This window comes from Bufo gargarizans, unplaced genomic scaffold (genome assembly GCF_014858855.1).
Source record: "Bufo gargarizans isolate SCDJY-AF-19 unplaced genomic scaffold, ASM1485885v1 original_scaffold_1246_pilon, whole genome shotgun sequence".
Taxonomy (NCBI): domain Eukaryota; kingdom Metazoa; phylum Chordata; class Amphibia; order Anura; family Bufonidae; genus Bufo; species Bufo gargarizans.
Genome location: NW_025334286.1, coordinates 345,183 through 357,626, shown reverse-complemented (window position 1 = coordinate 357,626; position 12,444 = coordinate 345,183). Strand labels below are relative to the sequence as shown.

Sequence of the window (12,444 nt, the reverse complement as noted above, 5' to 3'; positions counted from 1 at the left end):
GGCCACTCCCTCACGGTTCCTCTGGTGTTTGTGTGCGTAGCTACACGGGGGCAGTCGCTACCACCTCTGCTGTAGGGGATACCCGTACTGTCCAGGCCATCCCCAATGTGGCTCCATCTCATTTCGTCCCGATCAGCATCAGGAAAGACATCCTAGAGGGTAGGGATGTTAACCTTGCTTCGTTGCTGATAGCCTCCAGAGACTTGTCTGACAACAAGGTCATAGCTTGCGGGGAAGGCTCGGTGGTGCTGAGAGGCCGTGACCACAGGCTTAACCGCAAGTTAACCATCCCGGAGTTCGTCATGGCGTTTAGCCTTTCTTAGGGATGTCATATGTTCTGCCAGGCCCGGACAGGAGGGAGGAACTCGATCTGTACCTCTTTCGGGTTACAGAGTTGGGTTACAAGTATGGAGGAAATTCGTTATACGACTATCATAGTTCGTTTTCAGCCAAAGCAGCAGCTGCTCTTTCTCAGTTCCAACATGCTACAGATTGGTCCAACCTAGATACAGAACTGTTCTGCAGGCACTTTGCAGGCCTGAAAGCTCCCTCCTGTTCCGCCTGTCAGTCCATCTTCCACTCTGTAGAGTGGTGCCACAAGTCAGCCGCCAGTACTTCATCGTACCCTTCCAGCTCAGTCAGCCGGGCCACTCGATGTTTTCAGACCCCCCAGTTCCGTGGACAAGCTAGGCCGGCCCATTGTTCAGCTAGGTAGGGCCCAGATCTGTAACAACTACAATTACGCGTCTTGTAATTTCGGGCAATGTCGTCTGTTGCACATCTGCACCAACTGCTTCAGGGCCCATCCCAGAGTCGCGTGCTCATTAAAGTCAGTTAAAAATTACATGAGTGTGGTCAATACCAGCTGCTTACAGGAGTTCTTGCGAGGTCATCACAATCCAGGGTTCGTGCAGTTCCTGGTCTCAGGGTTTCACGAGGGCTTCCATACAGGGTTAGTCACGACTCCAGAATTCACGTATGAGTGCAAGAACCTTCAGTCTGCCCAGAGGAATCCCAATTCTGTAGATACACTGATAGAGTCCGAGTTGAACAAAGGTTTCCTGATCGGTCCTTTCAAAGTGCCACCTTTCCAACGGTGGAGAGTCAGTCCCGTGGGGGTGGTCACGGGCAAATTTAGCAAAAAGGAGAGACTCATCATCGACTTGTCAGCCCTACATGGTTCCCAGGTCCCCAGCCTCAACTACCTTATTCCTTCAGAAGAAGTGGGCATGAGATATTCTTCGATTGACCAGGCTATCGCCATCATCATGCAGTCAGGTCCCGGGTCGATGTTGTCCAAAGCCGACATATCGGATGCCTTTAAGTTGCTTCCCATCATGCCAGCACTCTGGCAATGGCACGGCATCAAGTGGAAGGATCTTTACTATTTTTCCACCAAACTCACCTTCGGTTCCAAGAGCAGCCCGTGGCTCTTTGACCAGTTGGCTCAGGCCCTCCACTGGGTTCTGGAACACAAGGTCCACTGTGAATTTGTCATCCACTACTTGGATGACTTTCTGCTGATCGAGAGGCCAAGGGCAGCCCCCCTAGGGTTGGGGAAGTTGTTGAGGTGTTTTTCCCAGTTAGGTGTCCCGGTCTCCCCCAAGAAAGTAGAGGGCCCGTCCACAGTTATCACCTTTCTGGGCATTGAACTAGACTCACAGGACATGTTAGCCAGATTACCTTCGGACAAACTAGTGAGAATTAGAGAAGTCATCCATAGGTTTGCAGTCACGACCGTGGTCACTAAGGCTGATTTACAGTCACTACTGGGCATGTTAAATTTCGCCATGCGCATCATCCCGCAGGGCAGATCGTTCATATCCCGCCTGCTGGCGCTCCTGGCCACGGCCCCGGAGCAGGACAGCCCAGTGTGTGTGGATAGTCAGGCCTTAGTTGATCTCCACATGTGGGACCAATTTCTTTGTCAGTGGAATGGGGTGTCCTTGTTCATTCCCGAGTTGTCATGTCAATCTCCTGTAGTCTTCTCAGATGCGGCTGCGAGCTCAGGTTTTGCCGCTATTTTTGGTACCCACTGGGTCGCAGGTGAATGGCCTGCCGAGGTGAGACAGATCCCAGGTTTCCTCCACACCTCGGCACTGTTCGAACTGTACCCCATTGTGGTAGCTGCCCACATATGGGGCAACCATTGGGTAAATCGGTCTGTTTTGTTCGTGTCTGACAATACAGCAGTGGTAGACATTGTAAACAGTGGGTCGTCTAAGTCATCCCATGTCATGTGTCTCTTAAGACGATTAGTGCAACTCTCCCTACATTACCATTTCCATGTCCATAGTGCGCATGTGCAGGGTTCGCAAAACGTGACTGCTGATGCCTTATCGAGGGCTAATTCCTCCCTTTTCTTGCAGGTCATGCCAGAGGCAGATGTAGCGGGCGCTACCGTCCCTCCTCACGAATCCTTAATCCTAGCGTGACCAATCACCTAGAGACGGCCCACGCCTTGATATCCAAGTCCCTTTCCCCTAACACCACCAGGGCATATAACACCGGGTGGAAGGCGTTTTGCAAGTTTCAGAGGGAATGTCCTCAGGGAGAATCCAGTTTTGTAGAGTACATCCTGGCGTTCATTGGCTACTGCCACTCAGAACTCAAGCTCTCCCACAACACGGTAAGGTCATACTTGTCGGGAGTGCAACATTTCTTTTCCATCAGTCATCCTGAACGGGCATCGGTGTTCTCCATGCATGCCGTCAAAGCCGCACTTAAGGGTTTGAGCAAATGCGGGCCCCAAGGCCAAGTGCGTAGGCAGGCTGTTACCGGGCTCCTTTTCCGTAGACTATCTGACGTCCTGGATAGAAATCCTTTTGGGGTTCTACCTAGCCTGGTGCTCAAATCCGCCATCTATCTAGCTTTCTATGGCTTCTTGAGGCCTGGGGAGTTCACTTGTTCTCCTAGCGGCAGCAGGTTTCTCATAGTCGGCCAGCTGGTCCGAAACGCCGAAGGTTACGTGCTGCAGCTGAGGACGTCCAAAACCTCACAGGTGGGCCCCCCAGTCCCGGTGTCTTATTTCCCTACGTCTCATCAATGGTGCCCCGTCACAGTTCTCCGTCAGCTACTATCAGCCTTGCCGGGGTCCGGCCCAAATAGTCCACTGTTGCCCTTTGGGGTGGCACCACTCACCACCCATCAATTCGTGTCCCACGTACGCTCCCTAGTGGCCAGCTTGGGCAGCGACCCCACCTCGATCTCGGGACATTCGTTCCGCATAGGTGCAGCATCCGCGGCTTCCAAGAACCAGGTGCCAGCGCATGTCATTCAGAAATTAGGACGTTGGCGCTCCACGTGTTTTAACCATTACATACCTCACCCCGAAACTGAAATGTCAATGGCTTTCCAGAGTCTGGTTTTGTAAATTACGTTGTAATAAATTACTCCTGCCAATCGGTATGTCTTTTTGCCCTCTTTCAGGCGTCCCTCCACGACGCGGTTGCGGCACAACTCTAACCGCTTAAGAGTAGGGTATCTCAGGTAGGACTCGGTACGTTCTTGGTTGCCACGACCACAAACCTTAACTGCATTCCCTGTGCTGCACCGTGTGCTCCAGTCATCTGCTTCCCGTTTTAGTCAACCACCTCCAGCCATATTAGTTATTAAAGGGCTAATATCTCCGTCACCTGGTCAAAAAGACTTACTGTATGTCCTTTCCCAACTCTCTCCCTGGCAGATAATCACACTCTCGTCCCCTTCCAAACCATCATGATTTCCTGCTGCCACAAGTTACGTGTCAGATAAACTAAGCTCTTTAGCCTCTGTGACAGGCTGGAAAAAGATTACATCAATCAAGAAGGAAGTAGCTAACTTCTCATAAGACGGGATTCACCTTTTTTAATGCTGTGTCTATTGCTTACATGGAGAAAATAGCCAACATCAAGCTCCTCGAGATTTTGCTGCTGCCTCTATTCTTCTCCTGCATTCCCTCCATGGAGGAAGTAGCTAACTTCTCCTGCTGCTTGAGTTTTTGCCTCTATTCCTTCCATGGAAGAAAAGCCTAACTTCTCCTGGCAGTCAAGTTTCAAGCTTTTCTTCTGCCTCTTTTCCTTACATGGAGGAAGTAGCCATCTGCTGATACTAATTTCAAACTTTTGTGCTGCCTTATTACATGGGGGAAGTAGCTAACTTCTTCTGCTTCAGTCTCAAGTTTTGCTACTGGCTATATGCATTTTAAGGAGAAAGTCACCAGCCCCTTTTGCTACTTGAGCTTCAATCTGATGCTGCTGCCTCTATTCTTTACACAGAGGAAGTAGGTAATTTCTGCAGTTACTTGAGTTTGCAGCTTTTTTACTGCCTTCGTGCATTATAAAAGGAGGAAGCAGCCAACGTCTCTGCTACTTCAATTTTGAGTATTGCTACTGCCTGTATGCATTATAAGGAGGAAGCAGCTAACTTCTCCACCTCCTCTAGTTTACAGTTCTTGCTGCCTCCATATTCCTTACATAGGAGGAAGTAGCTAACTTCTCCTGCAGCTCAAGCTTTGAGTTTTCTGCCGACTCTGCTCCTTACATAAAGGAAGAGAGAAGACAAACACTGAAAAACAACTCTGTCTTGCCTATGGGTCTACAGCCAATGTCTGACACCTGGGCATCCAACAATTAGCCACTAGATCTATTACATGGATGCCATAAACATGCAATGGCAAGGTCCTTAAACAGGTAAAGTCGATGAAAACCCGTCAGTCTTCGGACAGCACAATAGCCTGGACTGACGCTGCTGTGGAAAACTGAAGTCAGAAGACAAGTAGATCCCTGTATCCTTCAGCTCTACCATCTACCTTCATGGGTTCATGGAAAGGTTACTCCATGACGTCTGCTGCAGCCGTCTTACAGGTGTGGAGATCTCATTACCGGCCCCATGAATTGGTAAATGAAGGGGAGAATTGTCTGAAACAAAAGTCCTACTTGTCAGAGTATCAGAGGATGTCAGGACAGAAACCGTCCAAGACCAACACAATTTGTCACACGCTGCTCTGCAAAACTTCTCATCACAGACTTATTAGAAGTACAGCTCTGTCTACACGGCTATTAAAGGGAACGTCAAACCATTAGGTGACAACCGGTGTATTATTATTATGTCATTACAGAGGTCAGAGCTCAGCTTTTCTGACACAAAGCTCCAAATCCTCTGAGTAGATGAAGATTTACATGATAACCTTCTGTCACTAGAGGCAGTTTACTGTATAATCTTTACACAGCGCATTCATCTTCACTGCCGTGAGCTCCCCCTACTGGTGGCTGTCAGAATATTACAATGAATCCCTACGTCTAGGCAGGAGATTTGGAGCTCTGTATCAGAGAACTGGACTACAGAAAGCAATAACATTTTAAAATAAATAACCACAAAATGTTGAGTCTAAAAACAATTAAAAATAACTACCTAAAGGGGGTTGTCTGGAAAGGCATCAAGATAGCCTCTGGAGACTCCTATAATATCCAGAGGATGGGGGTTGCCTCCGTTTCTACAGCTACTTGGGAGGGTGAGGGGTGGGCAGGGTCTTGCTACTCTTCGGGCTGGCGCTGAAGTCACTTCAGTGATTAGGTGCATCATCAGGCTGCTCAGCCATAACAGAGAAACATATCATCATCACATATTGTACAGCAGAGGACCTAAAATATAGTCCAGGAGAAATCGGACATGAAATATACAGCCAGGCTGAGCAGTCTTACAGCACCCTTCTTCAAAATGGAGTGGCCCAACTTTCCCTTTGATTTTCCTCCCCACTCCTCTCTCTCTTATTCTCTTCTCTTAGGCTACTTTCACACTAGCGTTCGGGCGGATCCGTTCAGAACGGATCCGCCCATAATAATGCAGACGGAGGCTCCGTTCAGTACGGATCCGTCTGCATTATTTTAGCAAAAAAAAGCTAAGTGTGGAAATAGCCTGGGACGGATCCGTCCAGACTTTCAATGTAAAGTCAATGGGGGACGGATCCGCTTGAAGATTGAGCCACATTGTGGCATCTTCAAACGGATCCGTCCCCATTGACTTACATTGTAAGTCTGGACGGATCCGCACGCCTCCGCACGGCCAGGCGGACACCCGAACGCGGCAAGCAGCGTTCAGCTGTCCGCCTGTCCGTGCGGAGGCGAGCGGAGCGGAGGCTGAACGCCACCAGACTGATGCAGTCTGAGCGGATCCGCCTCCATTCAGACTGCATCAGGGGTGGACGGCTGCGTTCGGGTCCGCTCGTGAGCTCCTTCAAACGGAGCTCACGAACGGAATACCGAACGCTAGTGTGAAAGCAGCCTTAACCTGTTCCTATCTATATAAAGGTTCTCCCACAGATGCAATCTTATAAAGGATTTAAGATCTACTCAGCCATGGGACATCCCAACTCTTTCATGCATATAAGCCGGATCTGTTATTGCATCTTATGTTAATTTTATTTTATTCTATATTAGCTTATCTTATTTTTGTTTCCAAAGTAGCCTATTCTGCCTGTATGTATTTGTTAACTTTTGTGAAAAAAAAAACAAAAAAAAACAAATGGAGTGACTGCAGCAGCAGTGTAGTGAGGACCCCCTCCTATTCTCCCAAGCACCTCCTTGTATTCCAGGACAGGCTGTCGGAGGCCATCGTCATACATTGCCAGAGAACCCATTTATTATAATATAAGGTAATAACAGCAGAACAAACCTGAGCTATGTTTTTGTTGAGAAGGTAGACGCCGTAGTCAAACTGAAGCTTCTCACCTCCTTTTGGAGTTAAATAGTTATATTCTTGTACATAGGAGCAGTATTATAGTAGTTATACTCTTGTACATAGGAGCAGTATTATAGTAGTTATATTCTTGTACATAGGAGGCAGTATTATAGTAGTTATATTCTTGTACATAGAAGGCAGTATTATAGTAGTTATATTCTTGTACATAGTAGGCAGTAGTATAGTAGTTATATTCTTGTACATAGGAGCAGTATTATAGTAGTTATATTCTTGTACATAGGAGCAGTATTATAGTAGTTATATTCTTCTACATAGGAGCAGTATTATAGTAGTTATATCCTTGTACATATGGGCAGTATTATAGGAGTTATATTCTTGTACAGAGGAGCAGTATTATAGCAGTTATATTCTTGTACATAGGAGCAGTATTATAGTAGTTATATTCCTGTACATAGGAGCAGTATTATAGCAGTTATATTCTTGTACATAGGAGCAGTATTATAGGAGTTATATTCTTGTACATAGGAGCAGTATTATAGTAGTTATATTCTTGTACATAGGAGCAGTATTATAGTAGTTATATTCTTGTCCATAGGAGCAGTATTATAATAGTTATATTCTTGTACATAGTAGGCAGTATTATAGTAGTTATATTCTTGTACATAGGAGCAGTATTATAGCAGTTATATTCTTGTACATAGGAGCAGTATTATAGTAGTTATATTCTTGTACATAGGAGCAGTATTATAGTAGTTATATTCTTGTACATAGGAGGCAGTATTATAGTAGTTATATTCTTGTACATAGGAGCAGTATTATAGTAGTTATATTCTTGTACATAGGAGCAGTATTATAGTAGTTATATTCTTGTACATAGGAGCAGTATTATAGCAGTTATATTCTTGTACATAGGAGGCAGTATTATAGTAGTTATATTCTTGTACATAGGAGCAGTATTATAGTAGCTATATTCTTGTACATAGGAGGCAGTATTATAGCAGTTATATTCTTGTACATAGGAGCAGTATTATAGTAGTTAAATTCTTGTACATAGGAGCAGTATTATAGTAGTTATATTCTTGTACATAGGAGGTAGTATTATAGTAGTTATATTTTTGTACATAGGAGCAGTATTATAGTAGTTATATTTTTGTACATAGGAGCAGTATTATAGTAGTTATATTTTTGTACATAGGAGGCAGTATTAAAGTAGTTATATTCTTGTACATAGGAGCAGTATTATAGTAGCTATATTCTTGTACATAGGAGGCAGTATTATAGCAGTTATATTCTTGTACATAGGAGCAGTATTATAGTAGTTATATTCTTGTACATAGGAGGTAGTATTATAGTAGTTATATTTTTGTACATAGGAGCAGTATTATAGTAGTTATATTTTTGTACATAGGAGCAGTATTATAGTAGTTATATTTTTGTACATAGGAGGCAGTATTAAAGTAGTTATATTCTTGTACATAGGAGCAGTATTATAGTAGCTATATTCTTGTACATACAGACGTGGACAAAATTGTTGGTACCCTTTGGTCAATGAAAGAAAAAGTCACAATGGTCACAGAAATAACTTTAATCTGACAAAAGTAATAATAAATTAAAATTCTATAAATGTTAACCAATGAAAGTCAGACATTGTTTTTCAACCATGCTTCAACAGAATTATGTAAAAAAATAAACTCATGAAACAGGCATGGACAAAAATGATGGTACCCCTAACTTAATATTTTGTTGCACAACCTTTTGAGGCAATCACTGCAATCAAACGCTTCCTGTAACTGTCAATGAGACATCTGCACCTCTCAGCAGGTATTTTGGCCCACTCCTCATGAGCAAACTGCTCCAGTTGTGTCCGGTTTGAAGGGTGCCTTTTCCAGACTGCATGTTTCAGCTCCTTCCAAAGATGCTCAATAGGATTGAGGTCAGGGCTCATAGAAGGCCACTTTAGAATAGTCCAATTTTTTCCTCTTAGCCATTCTTGGGTGTTTTTAGCGGTGTGTTTTGGGTCATTGTCCTGTTGCAAGACCCATGACCTGCGACTGAGACCAAGCTTTCTGACACTGGCTAGTACATTTCTCTCTAGAATTCCTTGATAGTCTTGAGATTTCATTGTACCCTGCACAGATTCAAGACACCCTGTGCCAGACGCAGCAAAGCAGCCCCAGAACATAACAGAGCCTCCTCCATGTTTCACAGTAGGGACAGTGTTCTTTTCTTGATATGCTTCATTTTTTCGTCTGTGAACATACAGCTGATGTGCCTTGGCAAAAACTTCGATTTTTGTCTCATCTGTCCACAGGACATTCTCCCAGAAGCTTTGTGGCTTGTCAACATGTAGTTTGGCATATTCCAGTCTTGCTTTTTTATGATTCGTTTTCAACAATGGTGTCCTCCTTGGTCGTCTCCCATGTAGTCCACTTTGGCTCAAACAACGACGGATGGTGCGATCTGACACTGATGTTCCTTGAGCATGAAGTTCACCTTGAATCTCTTTAGAAGTCTTTCTAGGCTCTTTTGTTACCATTCGGATTATCCGTCTCTTAGATTTGTCATCAATTTTCCTCCTGCGGCCACGTCCAGGGAGGTTGGCTACAGTCCCATGGATCTTAAACTTATGAATAATATGTGCAACTGTACTCACAGGAACATCTAGTTGCTTGGAGATGGTCTTATAGCCTTTACCTTTAACATGCTTGTCTATAATTTTCTTTCTGATCTCTTGAGACAGCTCTTTCCTTTGCTTCCTCTGGTCCATGTCGAGTGTGGTACACACCATATCACCAAACAACACAGTGATTACCTGGAGCCATATATATAGGCCCAATGGCTGATTACAAGGTTGTAGACACCTGTGATGCTAATTAGTGGACACACCTTGAATTAACATGTCCCTTTGGTCACATTATGTTCTGTGTTTTCTAGGGGTACCATCATTTTTGTCCATGCCTGTTTCATGAGTTTATTTTTTTACATAATTCTGTTGAAGCATGGTTGAAAAACAATGTCTGACTTTCATTGGTTAACATTTATAGAATTTTAATTTATTATTACTTTTGTCAGATTAAAGTTATTTCTGTGACCATTGTGACTTTTTCTTTCATTGACCAAAGGGTACCAACAATTTTGTCCACGTCTGTAGGAGGCAGTATTATAGCAGTTATATTCTTGTACATAGGAGCAGTATTATAGTAGTTATATTATTGTACATAAGAGGCAGTATTATAGTAGTTATATTCTTGTACATAGGAGCAGTATTATAGTAGTTATATTCTTGTACATAGGAGCAGTATTATAGTAGTTATATTCTTGTACATAGGAGCAGTATTATAGTAGTTATATTCTTGTACATAGGAGCAGTATTATAGTAGTTATATTCTGATACATAGGAGACAGTATTATAGTAGTTATATTCTTGTACATAGGAACAGTATTATAGTAGTTATATTCCTGTACATAGGAGGCAGTATTACAGTACTTATATTCTTGTACATAGGAGGAGTATTATAGTAGTTATATTCTTGTACATAGGAACAGTATTATAGTAGTTATATTCCTGTACATAGGAGGCAGTATTACAGTACTTATATTCTTGTACATAGGAGGAGTATTATAGTAGTTATATTCTTCTACATAGGAGCAGTATTATAGTAGTTATATTCTTGTACATAGGAGGCAGTATTATAGTAGTTATATTCTTGTACATAGAAGGCAGTATTATAGTAGTTATATTCTTGTACATAGAAGGCAGTATTATAGTAGTTATATTATTGTACATAGGAGGGAGTATTATAGTAGTTATATTCTTGTACATAGGAGCAGTATTATAGTAGTTATATTCCTGTACATAGGAGGCAGTATTATAGTAGTTATATTCTTGTACATAGGAGCAGTATTATAGTAGTTATATTCTTGTACATAGGAGCAGTATTATAGTAGCTATATTCTTGTACATAGGAGCAGTATTATAGTAGTTATATTCTTGTACATAGGAGCAGTATTATAGTAGTTATATTCTTGTACATAGGAGGCAGTATTATAGTAGGTATATTCTTGTACATAGGAGGCAGTATTATAGTAGGTATATTCCTGTACATAGGAGCAGTATTATAGGAGTTATATTCTTGTACATAGGGTTTCTTTTGTCCTCATCTCTGGTCCTGATAAGTTATAAATCCGCTCTGAGGAGGACTATTCTCACAATGAAGATCTCCATGTATTCTGCCTCCATCTGCCTTTGCAGCTCAAAACTAAAGATCAGCTTTTTGATTTTCAAAAACTGCTGTTATTTTTCGGTGGAACGTGTCCTGTAACCTTTACTTCTAAGTCAATCAGTAATTTCCTCATCTGACATTAACTTTATTTTGTAGAAAAACAAAAATTCTAGATAAAACCCACAGTAAATACATATAAATGTTAACAGCCGTCTAAGTGCTGGACAATCATAAAAAATAATAGATCCGTCATGTCGAGAGTTCAGCCAGAGAGAGATGCAGCCAAACCGCTGGATGAAGTGGATGCCTGGGATTTTTGGAATAAGCTGCATTTCTAGAACTATCAGAGAACAGCCACTTGTATGTCGATGGCCACAAGGACAGCAACCATACTGCACCGGCAGAGTTATGGTTCTCATCGGGGCACAGCGGATGGCGGGGACACGGGCAGTGTCTTGGGAGCCCTGTAGCTGTTGTGAGAGCAATCTGTACCACGGTGTAAAGGGAGGGCACATCATAACTGGAGGAAGCCATCATGCTGGCCTGAAGTAGATGAAAAAGCTGGGGGAAAGGAACGACTACAGAGAAGACGTCACTTACCTGCGAATCATTGGATGTTAAAGGGGTTTTATCACTTCAGCAAACAACATGTATCATGTAGAGAAAGTTAATACAAGGCACTTTTGTGATTGTCCATATTGTCTCCTTTGCTGGCTGGATTCATTTTTCCATCACATTATACACTGCTTGTTTCCATGGTTACAGACCACCCTGCAATCAATCAGTGGTGGTCGTGCTTGCACAATATAGAAAAAAGCACTAGCTTATGTGTACGACTGCAATCTCGGCCACCAGAGTGGCTGCCACTTTTTCCTATAGTGTGCAAGCACAGCCACTGCTGATAGATTGAAGGGTGGTCTGTAACCATGGAAACGAGCAGTGAATAATGTGATGGAAAAACGAATCCAGCCAGCAAAGGAGGCAACCTGGATAATAACAATACATTAAGTGGCTTGTATTCACTTTTTTTACCCGATATATGCCACTTGCTGAGGTGACACAACCCCTTTAAATGTATTTTTTACTGCTGCTCAGTCCCCCATTTATCTGCCTGGTATATGGTGGTAATTACTGGTCACGATATGGCGTTATTATTTATATTTAGGCAAATGCTATACTGACTTATCATGGGAAAAAAATGTTTGGGCCCTACTTACTATCCTGCCATGAAAAGAGCTTTCCAAGACTTTTATACGGATTACCCATCCTTAGAATAGGTCATCAATATCTGATCGGTGGTGGGTTCCAACACTAGGGACCCCTGCCGATCAACAGTTTGAGAAGGAAGTAGCGCCACGGTCTTCTGTTCACCAAGCAGAGCGCCATACATTTTACAGAGGCTGTGCTTGGTATCGCAGCCCAATTCCCTTCTATGGGGCTGAGCTGTGCCTAGCCCATGTGACGTCACATGTTTAAGGAAAGCTGCGAGAAGGCTGCAGTGCTACTGCGAGCGCCAGTGCCTTCTCAAACAGCTGATTGGTGG

The 12,444-nt window shown here is 43.3% G+C and overlaps 1 pseudogene; it reads right to left on the bottom strand.

Annotated features, from left to right (window-relative positions):
* Window positions 1–12,444, bottom strand: part of LOC122923131 — a 71,059-nt pseudogene that overhangs the window by 11,891 nt on the left and 46,724 nt on the right.